Source organism: Ascaphus truei, chromosome 3, assembly GCF_040206685.1.
Source record: "Ascaphus truei isolate aAscTru1 chromosome 3, aAscTru1.hap1, whole genome shotgun sequence".
In the NCBI taxonomy this organism is placed as follows: Eukaryota; Metazoa; Chordata; class Amphibia; order Anura; family Ascaphidae; genus Ascaphus; species Ascaphus truei.
In genome coordinates, this window is record NC_134485.1 from 100,862,220 (window position 1) to 100,879,822 (window position 17,603).

A 17,603-nucleotide genomic window follows, 5' to 3' on the forward strand; every position below is an offset into this window, starting at 1 on the left:
TAGAACCGTAGTGGCCTCCGAGGACCGTCAGGTTTGACGCTCAGGTTTCAGGTTTGACGTTCAGGCGTCAGGTTTGACGCTCGGGGGTATCTCCCCCAACCTGGACCCTCCTCCCTCCCAGTCCAGCTCCATGGCCCCACTCTCTGGCCATGAGTTCCCGGGTCTTTTACGGGGCTGCGAACTAGGCCCACATCCCCGCCCCAACAGCGCATGCCTACGGGCAGGTTTGGTGGTAGTCCCCACACCCGTCGACAGTTACAAACTTTACAACCGAACTTTCCCTATAACTCTAGAGTAGTTAACTCAGCCCTAACCCAAATGTGGCTGTGTGTCCCTTTACTCCATATAAAACTAAAACTAACTCTCCTGAACTGAACTCGGGCCATTGCCTCGTGACCCTGTAGCCCTTGGTGCCTGTGCCGCATCTTCCTAGCTTGCTACCCCCCGTGTATTCCTACAGGCTGCCGGTCTCCCTGAACCTCTATATGCTTTATTTTATCCCGACCCCCTAGTCCCTCTCCTCCTACTTTTGAAGGGCTCCCCTCATCTGTTTTCGGGCTCTTCTCCTCATATTGCTCTCTCCCCCCCGTCACTTCTAAGGAGGCCTCGCTCCGTGTACCACGCGCGGGTGCTACGCTCCTCTCCTGACAGCTCCGCTCCCCCTCCCTCCTCTTCATCATCCACCGGCCCCCTCACCCCTTCGCGTTCCTCCTCGGCAGCGGAGTTCGCGCACCCCCGCCAGGGAGTACCGGATCATTTCCGGCACTGCATGTCCTTTAGGCTTCCGTCGCTCCTGCTACGTCATCCGGCTTTCTTCGAGGTGTCGTGAGATCCCGCCTTCTGACGTCAGCAATGTGGGCGATGTAGGCTCAGTTGGAGGCCGTCCGCTGGCGGTGGTGGGTGTAGCTGGAGACGGGCTTGTTCTGCTCACCATTTCTTCATGCCGAAACCGTCGCCGCCATGGATCCTGCCGTGCTTTTCCTGCTTCTTCCTCAGGTAAGAGTCTTGCAGCCATTTTGGGGGTCTTTGCTATTTCTTTTAGTGTTGAGCGCAGGGCGCCCCCTCTGCTCCCCCTGATGCCTCGTAACAACCGGAAAGGCCGGGGGTCGTCGATCGTCCTTAACGCAGGGCCGGCCCAAGTCCAGAACTTTAACGTAACTTTTTAACCTCAACAACACGAGGCAGCGAACCCGTCCAGCTGTCTCTTTAAGAACACTTGGCGCTTTCTCCCGCCTTCTCCTTCCTCTTGTCCGCCGGGGTGGACACAGTCTCCCAGGCTGTTGCACGGGGAGGACGTGTCTCCGTGTTCTCCGGGTGAGTAGCTGTAACATTAAGTCCCAACTTTTTCAGAAAGGCTGTTCCCTCTGCGGGGTGCTTCAGAGCGTGGGATCGGCCATTTTTTACAACCACGAGGGCGAACGGGAAAGCCCATCTGTACCTAATGTCCTTGTCCCGTAGTGCTTTTGTGATTGGCAGTAGAGCTCTTCATCTAGCCAGGGTTATAGGAGATATATCCTGGAAGATGGACATATTTATTCCCTCGAATTATATACTCGGCGTTGCCCGTGTAATTTTACATATCTCCTCCTTTGTCCTGTAGTTGTGTAGACGGAGGATTATGTGTCGTGGTGGGTTGTTAGGTAGCGGGCGAGACCGGAGGGCCCGATGGCAGCGGTCCATTGACAATTCCGCCTCCGACTTGCCCGGCATGATGGAGGTCATCCACCGGCTGATGAGGACCTCAGGGTCCAGAATCTCCTCCGGGATCCCTCGGATGCGCAAATTGTTGCACCGGTCTCTGTTCTCGCTATCCTCCTGCCGGTCCTCTAGTTCTGCAACCCTGGATTCTAGAACCCACATCCTTTTGCTTGTCTCCTGGTGGCACTTTGAGCTGTCCTCCATGCGTTCCTCTAGCTCGTTTGTACGGGTGCCTATCTGCAGGATATCCCTCCTGAGTCCCTCCACCTTGCCCCTAAAGAATGTTTTTAAGTCCGTTAGGAGCCTGGCTTTCTCCTTCTTTATGATCCCCGAGTGCTCCGCGGAGGTTCCCTCTATCTCCGGTGTAGAATCAGAGTCAGACATCGCCGAGTTCTCCTCCGCCCTGGCCTTGCCTGCGCCCGTGAAGTAGGGGCGCACATCGGTGTTGCGCTTATTCTTCTGCCGTGTTGTAGCCATCTCTCCTTAGATGGTCTTATACTGATCAGCAGAGATTCTTATGTTTAGGGCCGAGTAAGTAGAAATGCCGAATTTCGATTGAATCGTATTTTATTAGCTTTATTTGCCGACGGCTAGCGGAGCCTTTAAATTAAACCTCCATCATCGTACCCGTCGCGCATGCGCCCCCCACTTTTTTTAAATATATATTTGGAGTTGTATTATTCAGAAAGAAGGGGGTTGACAGGGCAACCAAAAGAAACCTATGTGCACTCGCTATTCACATTAGAGGGCTAGGAAGTATTCAATCCTAGGGAGTGATCCCTATATAGCCACTCACTAATATAGTTAAAATCCTTTATTAACATCTATGCATAAAAGACAATATGCAATGGATAAAATAACAGCGAACTACCGCAGGGGTGGAGATACTTATGAGTCTATTTTTGACAAAGTCTATTGCTGTCTCTTTAGTTGCAGAGAGACAAGGAAAAGGGGAGGGTAAGGAGCCAACGTCAACTAATTATAGTGTCACAATGATGAATACTTAGCCATTCACATAGAACCAGACATCAAAAGCAAGGACATAGACCTAGTCTGATACTTGCATTACTTTACTCTTCCTTATGTATTTAGGGTCTGTAGGTCTCTAGTACACGAAAAAAAACAAAAATAATACTGTGCGCTACTATCTAACCTAAAAAATATATATATACAGTGCAGTGACTGAACCCTATAAATAAGTGAAAAGGAATATACCACAAATACCACAGTGAAAAAAAATAAAATATATCACATAACCGTGTAGCTGATACGGGCGTCTGCTGCTATAAACACAGGGGGTGGCTCAGCACCCCACACACTCTAAGAAATGGAAACTGTAAGAAATCCAATTTAGCAATAATTATATTGTAATGAATGAATCTGTTATCAAAGGCAGAATGTTAAAGTATACAGTATAATAGTCTGAACTTTCCTTCATATCTACATACACTGGCGACACACTTTATCGCAGTGCGGCCAGATCCGCAAGCCGGGAGATTTCCCGGCTTGCTAGTGGCCGCCCCTCGGCGTGCCGCGCGTCATAGACGCGCGGTCACGCGTCTTCGGGAGCCTGCGCCCCCTGCACGCGCGTCCAGGGCTCCCCGAGGGAGCCCTGGTGTCCCGCGATCTGCGGGACGGCGGCAGGGGGTTCCGGGGGACCCGGCGGACCCGGCAGCGGGAGGGAGAGCGCCCCGATCGGAGGGCGCTCTTCCACTGCTTCGGCGCGCGCCCGTCACACTCGGGCGCGCGCCAGGCTACTGCTGCGGCACAGAACGGGCAAATGCTCGAATAAACTGTGCCGCAGCAGTATGTGTCTGATATATATATTATCTGATTGTAAGTTATTGTTACATGTGAAGTATTTTAAGTAAAAGGTCAGATCTATTCTGACAGACAGAATTGACCCAAAAGGTCAATTCGTGGCCTCAAATTGTTGAAATGGTGTCTTATAAGAAAACTGTTCTAACACTGGATTGAGCTTGAAGGTCATTTTTGTCTATCTCTTAGTATTTATTACATATGAAGTCTATTCTAATAACAAGAATGAACAAAGGTCAAAGGCTATAGTCCTAAATAGTTTGAAGCTGTCACAGCAGCTGGTGTGTTAATAATGCTTCAGCACAAGTCCTAGCTAGGAAAAGTGCTGTCATAAGACATTTACATTCAGAAGTAATTATACAATTCAGCAACTTTGAAGCTCCTTATATGTTTAGAAGTAGTTCATATGACATCAGTAATGTACACTGGCGACACACTTTATCGCAGTGCGGCCAGATCCGCAAGCCGGGAGATTTCCCGGCTTGCTAGTGGCCGCCCCTCGGCGTGCCGCGCGTCATAGACGCGCGGTCACGTGTCTTCGGGAGCCTGCGCCCCCTGCACGCGCGTCCAGGGCTCCCCGAGGGAGCCCTGGTGTCCCGCGATCTGCGGGACGGCGGCAGGGGGTTCCGGGGGACCCGGCGGACCCGGCAGCGGGAGGGAGAGCGCCCCGATCGGAGGGCGCTCTTCCGCTGCTTCGGCGCGCGCCCGTCACACTCGGGCGCGCGCCAGGCTACTGCTGCGGCACAGAACGGGCAAATGCTCGAATAAACTGTGCCGCAGCAGTAGGTGAATACCATGTTGGGATATAACATTTTAAAGGCTGACTGGGTGGGTCTTTATGGATAAATACAACAGTGAGCTTAGTAAGCTTTAGGAAGGAAGGAAGGAAGGAAGGAAGGAAGGAAGGAAGGAAGGAAGGAAGGAAGGAAGGAAGGATGGGGAGAAGATAGGCCAGAGGAAGAAAGACCAGGCCAGAGTGATGATATCATGAAGAGGAGAAAGAAATGTTAATACCTGGAGAGATTAACAGAAAGAAGGTTACTATGTGCAACTATTCTTAAGAATATCAATCTATTTGAAACATCATCGTCATTCTTACTATTTTTGTATGTAAGTAATTATTTTCAAAATAAACGTTTTGTTTTTGTGTGCAAACGACAAGAATGCTGAATTCTGTTATACTGATGTAAATCTACAGAAAAAGCGAATTTAAGGACATTTAACAGAAACAAAAGAAAAAGCGCACAACGCCAAATAGTGAAGCAAGTATTGCAATAATATATTGATTAAAAGGGTAATTAGTCTGCGTACATCATATAGGTGAAAAAAGTGCATTTAGTGTGTATCACATTGGTTACCACTCGGCTCAAGGCCACAGGGCCAACATAGGAACTACGAATATGAGCATAAAGACCCCATCCGAGAACATCTAGATACTCACCTAGGAACTCCCCTAGATATTCACCCAAACGCCCAGCTAGACCTGAACCCACAACAGATTCACCTTCTTTTTTAGATCTGGTAAGAACAAGACTAGAAAAGAAGGTAAAAACAGTGAAAGATATACAGAATACCCCCCAAGAGAAAAGGAAGAAAAGGGTTACATCAGACGAGGAACACGAGGAGGGACCAGAGCACAAAAGAAGAGAGTACTCTTGGGAAAGAACACCCTAGCAAACAAAGGGGTTTTTAATCTCTCCTCCACAGTTCTGAGTAAGGATCAATTGAACATACTTGGAAGGGGTTTGAGTTTTTCCAAAACCTGTGGACCTAGCTCCTTCCAGTTGTTCAAAGATCTACATAAGTTCACTCGCAATATTACCCTAAAAAGACACTTTCTGAAACAAGATAGGGACATTATTTCTGATAAGGCTGCAATGGTTCCTGCAAGTAATTCTGATACAGAAATAGAAATTAAACATACTGAATTCAAGACCCAATCTAAGTTTTATCCCGCACATTCCAAGGGTCATCATATTGATACATTTTTTAATATGGTCATCAATGATTTTAACATTTTATCCCGTAATTTCAAGTCAGGAGATATCAAACACAACCTCAGTGTAAGCGAGTCCCTAGCCCTCAAAACTTTGAAAGATGATGAAAGCCTTATTATATGGCAGGCAGACAAAGCTGGGGGCGTAGTAGTCCAAAACAGGTGTGACTGCGAAAAAAAAGCATTAAGGCTCCTAAACGACACATCGACCTATGTCAAATTACTTAAAGATCCCACAGTTGAATTTTTAAGGAAACTAAAAGCGCTATTAGACAACGCAGTTGCTTTATCTGTCATCACCACAACAGAGTTTGCTTTCTTATTTTCTGAATTTCCAAGGATCCCTATATTCTACCACCTGCCAAAAATTCATAAGGCTTTGGTTGATCCACCTGGACGCCCAATAGTGTCAGGTATACAATCTATGACAGCCAATCTTAGTCAATATGTGGATTTTTTTCTCCAGCCGTATGTTGGTAAATTAACCTCTTACTTGGAAGGATTCTACTGCAGTTTTAAATTTATTCAAAGATTTCCAATGGAAGAGTTCATATGTATGGATTACATGTGACATAAAAGCCCTTTACACAAATATACTCCACCAGAAAGGGTTGGATGCTGTCAATTCCTTTTTGGAATTAGATCCTACATTGCACCCACTAAACAGGGAATTTATTCTTGAGTCTATTAGTTTCATATTGAAACATAATTATTTCCTGTTTTTTTCCACTTTCTACCTGCAGGTTTGCGGAACTGCAATGGGTACTAGGTTTGCCCCCAGCTTCGCAAACCTGTATGTGGGTAAGTGGGAGTCTCAGTTCATTATGCCCGATAAACCCTACCACAGGAATGTCGTTGTGTGGAGACGCTACATAGACGACATCCTGTGTGTATGGGATTTTGATTACGAATCGGCCAGTGCATTTGTAGCTAACCTGAATAAGAATGATTACAACCTTGAGTTTACACATAAGGTGGATGCCACCCAGATTGATTTTTTGGATTTAAGACTTACTTCCAAAGTGGATGGCACTGTGGAGACTGAGACCTTCTTTAAGGAGGTGGATACTAGTAACTTGCTGATGGCAAATAGTAATCACAAAAGTACATGGATAAAAAATATACCAGGAGGGCAATTCGTTAGACTCAGACGTAACTGCAGTAGTTTAGAGGTTTTCAACAAGCAGGCAAATAAACTATTTCTGAGATTCAGAGAGAGGGGATATCCTAAGAAACTTCTAGAAAGAGAGATCATAAGGGTACGTAATATGGATCGCAAGGATATGCTAACTCAAAATAGATCCAAGACTAGAAACAAAGAAGGACAAATAATGAAAAGTGATACTCTTAATGTGGCCTTCATTACAGATTATAATTCTGTACATAGGGACATTGAAAAGGTTTTTAATAAACACTGGGGCATATTGTGCAACGATCCTATTTTGGGATCTCATTTAAACACTAAACCACGGATCATCTATAGGAGAGCCAAAAATATTAAAAACATATTAGTACCTAGTGATGTTTTTATAAGTAATAATACTACATCACAAAAGAACTGGCTAGGGCCTAAACCCAAGGGCAACTATATTTGTGGTAAGTGCACTATTTGTAAGTACCAACACCCTGACAAACATACATTTTATTCAAAAAGCACGAAATAAGTTTTTAATATTGATGACTTTATTTTATGTACATCTGCACACATTGTTTACCTATTGGAGTGTGCGTGTGGGTATCAATACGTAGGCCGAACCAAACGCAGCCTTAAGGTTCGTATCCAGGAACACGTCAGAAATATCAAAAATGGTTTTTAAAAACACAGTGTATCCAGACACTTTTTATTACACCATAACAAAGATCCGTCTAGTCTCACTTTTAAGGGGATTCAGTTTATTCCTGTAAATAGAAGAGGTGGGGATAGAGTCAAAACATTATCTTCCAAAGAGACATATTGGATACACAAATTAGATACTATGTCCCCTAAGGGGTTAAATGAAGATGTTGACATCTGGGCACTTTATTAAACACCTAGGCCCCTCTCTAAACCCAAGGGCTGTGTCACTGGTTTATGTATCTCTGTTCTCCCTGCTCTGCTTTAATTTACATTTCTAGTTACATCTTTCATATGTATTTAATGATGGTGTCTATTTTAAATAACTAATACTGTGTTTCTTTTATTCCAGCATGTTTTTAAGTATTTATGCTAGGTTTCGTTTTTATTTAATATGTAAGTGTTTTTATTTAATATGTAATTTTTTTGAATTGTCAATAAAGTTGTTGTTTTAAAAGTAATGATCACATCTTCCCTATCACATTGACCATTACCTATTTCAGATGATTGGTCTGCTACTAATTGTTTGACCAATGAGACATCTGTGTGAGGTATATAAGACCTCTGGTAATGGCCTAATTATTCCCTGAAGAAGTAGTTAGTTCTACGAAACGTGTTGGATGATTTTTACCTATTGCCTTATATCTGCTACTGCTATATCTATTGGCTTCGCCCTGCTACTATCACTTTTGTGTGTTATTTGGGCTGTTGAGAGACTTTGAGAGACTTTACCATCTCCCTGCCGATTCCATCACTGCTGCGGAGACTGTGACGTCATCACGCAGCGTCCCGTGACGGAGCGGCATCGTGGCACGCTGAGTGTGTCCCTGTAGGTTGCGGTCTCACCTCCGTGTGCAGAGGATCTGCCTGTTGAGCTACACGAGCTGCTCCAGATGACTTGGAACTTTGAGCGGTCCCACTGAACACCAATACCCGCAGCGGAGCCTGGCTGCTTAAAGGGAAACCCCCTTGGGAGTAACGTATTGTCGGATGAGGAGTCTAATCAAGAATCCTGCTCCAGAACCAACATAGCGGCTCCCGCTGAGAGAAGCAAGCACCAGACTCTCCTGCCAACAGCTGCTGAGTGGTAACCAGTGTGATACACACTAAATGCACTTTTTTCACCTATATGATGTACGCAGACTAATTACCCTTTTAATCAATATATTATTGCAATACTTGCTTCACTATTTGGCGTTGTGCGCTGTTTCTTTTGTTTCCAATTCTCTAGTACATGAGTTTTGTAGTGAATACTTATCAGTTGTAGCAGATATAGTGTGTACGTTTGCACGATCAACTGTGTCTCTAATTCAGCTTAAACAGATGCCCCAATAGCATTATAAGGTATTCATGTATAAAACACATTACCACAACACTTGATCTCAGGTAGTCCTGTTATGTTATTAAATCCGTACATAGGAGGTGGTATATGTAGTTTTACGATATGCCATAATGCACACATGGTATGTATGTAGTATATATATCCCTTGTGTGCAGGGTTGTGTGTACTGAATTGCCGTTAGGCTTGATTACAGATGAATACAACCTGGTTTAGCTGTTGAGACCGTGCTACTTCAGTATGCTTCTTCTCCCCGCTCCACTCGTGCGCTCCCTGATGACGTCACAGCGTTGACGTCACTAAAAACCGACGTACGTTTCACGCCCACAAGGCGCTTTGTCAATGTGTAGGGAGTGGTATCCAGCCACTCCAAGAGCATCTTAAGCGTTTGGCTGGAGGTATGTGCTCCTAATCAGCCAATCGCGTAAGTAAAGGGCGGTACAGACCTCACAGTATAACTCTACCGATGGAATTCACCTTATTTGAGCCTGTCATAATTGTACCTATATTGAACTTTTTATGTTAATCCTATGTACGGATTTAATAGCATAACAGGTGAAATTCAAGGGAACCAGTCCCAAAGTCAGGGCTCAATCACACCATAACCTAAGTGTGTTGATATGCATAAAAGGAACTCACCCCTCAGGGTAATGAGCTATAATCAAAGCTAAGTGAGACTGGGTATACACCTGTATATATAAACTCCTGTCAGTAGAATAGTGCAAAGATGTCTATGAGATGGTGACAGACCTATATATATGCCATAATGGTCATGACTACCCACTCAATAAAACAATCTGCATATATAACATGACATTTGGAGTAAGCAGGTAAGTTCTCACAATAAAGCAGCTCATCCCAGGGTGATGCGTGCATCAACGCCAGCAAGGTAAGTGAGGTAGATGTCCCATGGGGTCCAAAAAACGGAGCACAGCCAAACCAGAGAGTGGGGCCACAAACCAGCAAAAATGTTAAAATCTATTTATTGAATAACAAACGAGGGGTGCAGGGTAACTCTGACGCATTTCGGGAACAAGTCTCTTTGACAAAGGGACTTGTTCCCGAAATGCGTCAGAGTTACCCTGCACCCCTCATTTGTTATTCAATAAATAGATGTTAACGTTTCTGCTGGTTTGTGGCCCAACTCTCTGGTTTGGCTGTGCTCCGTTTTTTGGACCCCATGGGACATCTACCTTAATAACATAACAGGACTACCTGAGATCAAGTGTTGTGGTAATGTGTTTTATACATGAATATCTTATAATGCTATTAGGGCATCTGTTTAAGCTGAATTAGAGACACAGTTGATCGTGCAAACGTACACACTATATCTGCTACAACTGATAAGTATTCACTACAAGACTCATGTACTAGAGATCTACAGACCCTAAATACAAAAGGAAGACTAAAGTAATACACGTATCAGACTAGGTCTATGTCCTTGCTTTTGATGTCTGGTTCTATGTGAATGGCTAAGTATTCATCATTGTGACACTATAATTAGTTGACGTTGGCTCCTTACCCTCCCCTTTTCCTTGTCTCTCTGCAACTAAAGAGACAGCAATAGACTTTGTCAGAAATAGACTCATAAGTATCTCCACCCCTGCGGTAGTTCGCTGTTATTTTATCCATTGTATATTGTCTTTTATGCATAGATGTTTAATAAAGGATTTTAACTATATTAGTGAGTGGCTATATAGGGATCACTCCCTAGGATTGAATACTTCCTAGCCCTCTAATGTGAATAGCGAGGGCACATAGGTTTCTTTTGTTTGCCCTGTCAACCCCCTTCTTTATGCATTTACACTTCCCGTATGCACCCTGTTCTCAAACACAGATGTAATTTATGTAGGAGAGCGGCAGCATCTTTGTACCCTTTATACATGAGTTGTATTATTCACCAGTATAACATACAGCAATTAATGGATCTTTGTTTCTTACTCAAATAATTTTACATTAGACAAGAAGTGCCTACAATACACTACAATGTAAACTTCATATATAGGGCAGAAACAGATTTACAGATATACACTGTTGCAGTCTTCTGACGAGACTGCATAGCTGTTCCTTTTAGAAAGGCACTGTAAGTATATTGAAAGCCAGGGAATCCCCAGAGCTAATAATGATGGCATAATGATGGCCCCCAAACAGGGACGTAACCACCACCCCGGGGGCCCGGAAATTTGTCGGGACCCTCCCTCTGGACTCATGATGACCCCTCCGAAGTGGTTACAGAAGACCCACAACCCTTCCCCACAGTAATGCAACTGATTGCCGGGGGAGAGGAGGGGGGGCTCTGTAACACAGAAGCCCTCCTCCATGACATCACATCGTCATGGAGACACGACATCACATTGCCATGGCAACGCGCTATGTGGTGTAGCGACGTCATGCGACTGATGTCATGACATTGCGGGGGGGGGGCCTTAAGGCGTTACACCACTGGATGCAAAGCAATCTCCTGGTTCCCTGGCTATATTTAAAAAAAAATTGATATTAAAAAAACAATAGGGCAGGTGGGACTGCCGCTTTAAATGGAAAGAGGTAAAAAAAGAAATCAGCAGGCTGTGGACATTGTCACTAGAAGGCTATATTAAAGCTCAAGATGGACTGTTTCAGTGTGTGGAATAATAAAAGCAGAAGAAACAAAGTCACAACATATTAATATGCACAGGTTCATCTCTCTCTCTCTCTCTCTCTCTCTCTCTCTCTCTCTCTCTCTCGAGCAGCATAATCAAAATGTAAAGTCGTATAGACCCTTTAGTTCCCGAGACATTTCCGTGAGCTATTTGAAAACGGTCAGTAAAAAAAAATGTCAATTTGACAAGGAGAATAAAGCAAGGATGAGGTAGGGCCATTTAGAACCAACTGGACAGATTGTAATATTATGTAATGATGATCAGCATTTAACACTTTAAAAATATACGACATGTGAAATATAATATATATATATATATACACACTGTAGTGCCGACGAGTATTCTAAAACAAATCTGGGGCAATCCCCAACACGACCCTGGTACATGCTGGGTACATGCTGCAACATTTCTGCAGACAGACTAATGGCCCATCGAATTAACAGCGGGGGTCCCTAGCAGTCCCATTCAAACTGAATGGGACTGCCAGGGACACCTTCTGTGTTAATCACATGGGCCATTAGTCTCTGCAGAAATGTCACTGAAATGTTTGCAGCATGTACCCAGCATGTACCCAGCATGTACCTGGATCTTGTCGGTGATAGCCCCAGATTTTCCAAGGCAAGTTTAAGGCAAGTTTTAGAATACTCATCAGCGCACCTGGGTATATATATATATATATATATATATATATATACACACACACACATGTGGCGTAGGGCTAATTACTGATTTAATATTACAAAGGGCTACAAATTAGCATGTAAACAACATCGGAAAGTACACTTCTTGTAACTAACCATTTTCAAATAGATGACAAAAATGTCTCATGAGCAAAAGGTTTCAAATACTGTAAAAAAAATAAAAAAAATAAATAAAACAAGATAAAGTGCGCAAATTATTACCTCTAATGTTTTAACCCCTTCACCACCTTAGTGTTATAATTAAAATGTACAACCTCTATTTCGAACAACAGGAGTCTGCAGCTAAATTGATAGGGATATGAATACCCCTATAGCAACTGAAATACAAAAAAGACAAAAGCGCAAACGCACATCGTGAAGTTTGTAAAAATATATATATATGTATATTGTTAGGGTAATATATCTGCGTACATCAGATTATAAGGTATACAGCATTTCATGTACAAGACATGGGTTACCAGTCGTCGCACTGCCACCACCAGACCTCGGGAGTTCCCCTTCACAGCCTCCAAGACAAGCTGTCACGATATTGGTGTGAAGCCTCCACTCCGGTACTGTTTATGGATCGATGTCCTTTTCCGGTCACTGCCGTCGATAGCCGCTTGCTACTCAGACCTGCCGCCGATTGCAACCACTTCAAACACCGGGGCTGCCTAGTTAACCACTAGGTTAGTTTGTCACATGTCCCGTGTGGTTCTTGCGACTGGCCGTAAAGGGAGTATTAGCGTAAAGCGTGATATTTCCGTCACTCCAGCATGCCGAGTGCAACAGATAGAAGCAATATGTCCAATGTTGGTAAACCACGCAGATTATGGAAATAGCAATTCTAAGAGTAATAAAATCTTTATCCAACGCGTTTCGAAGCGTGAGCTTCTTCTTCAGGGATAAATGGGTATAGATTTAGATCATATATATACCCTTTAACTACTGCTGATAGGTCAAACTCAGGGGCATATGAACCAATCAGTTCGACACTACACAACGTCCCACATATGTGTGTATATTGAAGTAATTACTTCTTTTCGGGCTCGTGTGAATTAACCCCATCAGCAGTGGTCTGGGCATTGTTTTAAAACACATTTTTATTAAAACACATTTTTATTAAACACATAGCACAATTTATAACATTAAAATCATAATAATAAAATTGCCAATAATTAATGAATTTCAATGGCTCTGAAATGAAACAAACAAATGGTTAATATCCTAACATAATATATAAAAGGTATATAAAACAAACCACAGTTAATATAATGAATGGGTATCACGGATGAATTCCAAGTCTTTACACATGACTTTACACATGACTTATGTTAGACAAAACCTTTAGAATATTCTCTATGACACGTTTGTTAATATAGACACCACAGGTCTATGTTCTCATTTAGACCTTTTGGACCTAAAGTTCCAAGTTTGTGGATCCAGTAAGTTTCTTGGACCGAAATGTCTTTTATTCTATCTCCTCCACGTCTACTCTGAGGGATAAATTTAATCCCTTTAAAGGTTAGGGATGAGGGTTCTTTATTATGATGGGTAGAATAGTGACGACTTACGCTGTGAGTCTGTAAGGCATGTTTTATATTTCTCACATGTTCTTGAATACGAGTTTTCAGACTGTGCTTCGTGCGGCCTACATATTGCAGGCCGCACGGGCATTCTAATAGATACACTATGAATCTTATATTACAATTAATGAAATCTGTAATATTATACACTTTGTGATTTATATTTGATTTAAATGTTTTACGCTCAGAATGAAGGAGTTTGCATATGCAACATCTCCCACAAGGGAAATTCCCTAATACTTTATTGCTCATCCAGGATTGAACAGATTTTACATCCACAGATTTCCCAATGTCACTTGGGACTAATATATCCTTTAGGCTACGAGCCTTTCTGTATATAAACTTAGGAGATGTACTAATATGACCACTTAAGATGGGATCTGTTGATATAATACCCCAGTGCTTTTTTATAACCCCTTCTATTTGTCTATGCATAGAATTATAGTTAGTGATGAATGGAACTACTATTCGGTCATCATTGATATTTGGTGAATTTTTCTTTTTTGGTATCAACATTTTATTCCGATCCATTTTCCTAACTTTTTCTAGTTCCAACGTAAGTTGTTTATAGTTGTATCCCCGTTCCAAAAATCTTAAAAACAGAAATTGGGCTTGATGTTCAAAATCGGCTTCATTGCTGCAATTTCTCTTAATTCTCATAAACTGGCCTCCAGGTATGTTACTAATCCAAGATTTTTTTATGATTACTGGAGGCCAGTAATAGATTATTCGTATCCACCTTCTTAAAGAACGTGGTAGCTGTTGTTACCCCTTCTACTTCAGAAGCTTTTAGATTTAGATCCAAATAGCTGACATTCTCTGTGTGTGTTACGTGGGTGAAGACCAGATTATGGTCATTGTGGTTTGATATATTTCATAAATCGATCTACAGATTCTTCATCACCCTCCCACACACAGAGAATGTCATCTATATAGCGACGCCATACCACTATATGTTGTTGGAATGGGTTATCTTGCCAGATGAATAGTTCTTCCCAGTTCCCCAATCTGTTCAATCCTGGATGAGCAATAAAGTATTAGGGAATTTCCCTTGTGGGAGATGTTGCATATGCAAACTCCTTCATTCTGATCGTAAAACATTTAAATCAAATATAAATCACAAAGTGTATAATATTACAGATTTCATTAATTGTAATATAAGATTCATAGTGTATCTATTAGAATGCCCGTGCGGCCTGCAATATGTAGGCCGCACGAAGCGCAGTCTGAAAACTCGTATTCAAGAACATGTGAGAAATATAAAACATGCCTTACAGACTCATAGCGTAAGTCGTCACTATTCTACCCATCATAATAAAGACCCCTCATCCCTAACCTTTAAAGGGATTAAATTTATCCCTCAGAGTAGACGTGGAGGAGATAGAATAAAAGACATTTCGATCCAAGAAACTTACTGGATCCACAAACTTGGAACTTTAGGTCCAAAAGGTCTAAATGAGAACATAGACCTGTGGTGTCTATATTAACAAACGTGTCATAGAGAATATTCTAAAGGTTTTGTCTAACATAAGTCATGTGTAAAGTCATGTGTAAAGACTTGGAACTCATCCGTGATACCCATTCATTATATTAACTGTGGTTTGTTTTATATACCTTTTATATATTATGTTAGGATATTAACCATTTGTTTGTTTCATTTCAGAGCCATTGAAATTCATTAATTATTGGCAATTTTATTATTATGATTTTAATGTTATAAATTGTGCTATGTGTTTAATAAAAATGTGTTTTAATAAAAATGTGTTTTAAAACAATGCCCAGACCAATGCTGATGGGGTTAATTCACACGAGCCCGAAAAGAAGTAATTACTTCAATATACACACATATGTGGGACATTGTGTAGTGTCGAACTGATTGGTTCATATGCCCCTGAGTTTGACCTATCAGCAGTAGTTAAAGGGTATACTGCACCGACACACTTTATTCGAGCAAATACCCAGTATGTACCTGGCAGATACCTGGAATGCGCCGCTCCTCACCTCTGACAAGCCCCGTTGCGTTTGCCTTCCCAGCCTGGGTTCATGCCTGGCTGACGGGCGGCTGATCTGTTAAATGATAATGATTAGGATTTAATAGGCTGCAATGCTTCGCGTGTCTACCAGATGGCATAAATTCATGAATTGTAATGCAGTATATATATATATATATACTGTGCAGTTTTGCAGCCAGCGGGAATAAAATGCTTCAATCCCTGCCTGGAAAATAACCCAATGCACTCGGGCAGAAAACAGTCACAAACCTCAATACACCCGGGTATACCCGAATTCGTGGGACTAGCCGAGCTCGAATAAAGTGTGTCGCCAGTGTATATATGATCTAAATCTATACCAATTTATCCCTGAAGAAGAAGCTCACGCTTCGAAACGCGTTGGATAAAGATTTTATTACTCTTAGAATTGCTATTTCCATAATCTGCGTGGTTTACCAACATTGGACATATTGCTTCTATCTGTTGCACTCGGCATGCTGGAGTGACGGAAATATCACGCTTTACGCTAATACTCCCTTTACGGCCAGTCGCAAGAACCACACGGGACATGTGACAAACTAACCTAGTGGTTAACTAGGCAGCCCCGGTGTTTGAAGTGGTTGCAATCAGCGGCAGGACTGAGGAGCAAGCGGCTATCGACGGCAGTGACCGGAAAAGGACATCGATCCATAAACAGTACCGGAGTGGAGGCTTCACACCAATATCGTGACAGCTTGTCTTGGAGGCTGTGAAGGGGAACTCCCGAGGTCTGGTGGTGGCAGTGCGACGACTGGTAACCCATGTCTTGTACATGAAATGCTGTATACCTTATAATCTGATGTACGCAGATATATTACCCTAACAATATACATATATATATTTTTACAAACTTCACGATGTGCATTTGCGCTTTTGTCTTTTTTGTATTTCAGTTACTGTAAAAAAAATACATGTGTTTCTTTTTTTTTTCTTCTTTTTTTTATGTCTCGCTTTTAAGCCTTTGATTCTCCCCTTTGATCTTTTTTCTTTTCTTTTGACTTGTTGTCTCTAAGTCACACTATAGATTGGCAAGTGCAGTCACCCTTGTGGGTTTTGCTTTTGTGTGACTTTTTACTTTGAGTGACTTCACCTACTTTCCAATTTTGACTTCTTTATAAACTTTTTCAGCACCTGTCTACTTTCTTTATGCAAAACGATCTCATTCAGTGCCTCTTAAAATTACTCCTCACTGAAAGAACGGCTTCATAACTCACACGTAATCACTGCATTTTTGGAACAGATGTAGCCAGACCCGCTGTCCTCAAAGCCGCATGAAGAAAAGCAAAACACGGCGGCTCCGGAGACCGTAAAAGCCGCGGCTGACTTTGCGGATTCCGCTCTCGATGGTGCCCCCCTCATAGACATTTTCCAGGATTCCACAGCTTCCCCTGGCAGCACAAACTGTTAGTCTGGCTACATCTGTATGGTTGCCACATTGATTCCTCAGCTCTGACAGCAATGAGAGCAACAACCTAGGATGTATTATTAGATTTGCAGTAATATATTTGAAAAGATATTACACATATATTTGTTTAAGAATCAAACATTTGCACATGATGTGTTATCATCTATATAATTTCTCTTTATTGTAACTTCAGTAGAGAATCTTTTTTTTTTTTTTTCATCAAATGACACTGTTTGAGTTATTTTGTATGGCAAGACTTGCACTTTAATGGATACGCTTCCATGTAACAAACTCCAGAGCACGCTCTTCTGCAATGTTTCAGTAAAACACATAAGCAACCATCAATTTACTTACCTATAGGTGACTTTGTGTTACATTTTGTTTTGCTGTTGTTATATTCTAACCCCATTTCCCATAAGTACATCTATTTTAAACAAGAACCTATTTTGTATAAATCAGGTCAGAAATTAATCAAAATAATAATACAAAAATATATATACTGCCTTGTCAAATACACTCATAAACTTGACAGATTTGTGTCATTGACACTTGACTTGATACTTTTTACATTAAGACAT

General features: G+C 42.2%; 1 protein-coding gene across 3 annotated transcripts in view; it reads left to right on the top strand.

Moving 5' to 3' along the window:
- DHRSX (dehydrogenase/reductase X-linked) overlaps window positions 1–17,603 on the top strand; it is a 576,187-nt gene that overhangs the window by 451,541 nt on the left and 107,043 nt on the right. The gene's annotated exons all lie outside the window — the stretch shown is intronic.